The following is a 402-nucleotide window of genomic DNA, read 5'->3' on the forward strand; positions in this document are numbered from 1 at the left end:
GGCGGGGGGGTTGGGGGCAGAACAAGGGGGGGTTGGGGTAGAACAAGGGGGGTTTGGGGCGGCCCCGGGGGGGCTTGGGGCAGAAACGGGGGGGTTTGGGGCGGCCCCGGGGGGGTTTGGGGTGGCACCGGGGGGGTTTGGGGCAGCCCCGGGGGGCCCGGGGGAGGCCCCGGGGGCGGCGGCGGCGTCGCCGGGGGTGACGGCGGGGTTATGGGTGCAGGCGGCCCCCGGGGGGGCCCTGAAGGTGAGGTGGCCCCCGGCCCCCCCCGGGGCTCCCTTACGGCTCAGTTGGGGGCGCGGGGGGGGGGGGGGGCTCCGGGGGCTTCCAAGGCCGAGAGGCAAACCCGGTAAGCGGCGTGGGGCTGCAGCGCCGTCACCACGTACTCCCCCCTCTCCCCACGC

This window comes from Oxyura jamaicensis, unplaced genomic scaffold (assembly GCF_011077185.1).
Source record: "Oxyura jamaicensis isolate SHBP4307 breed ruddy duck unplaced genomic scaffold, BPBGC_Ojam_1.0 oxyUn_random_OJ69014, whole genome shotgun sequence".
Classification (NCBI taxonomy): Eukaryota; Metazoa; Chordata; class Aves; order Anseriformes; family Anatidae; genus Oxyura; species Oxyura jamaicensis.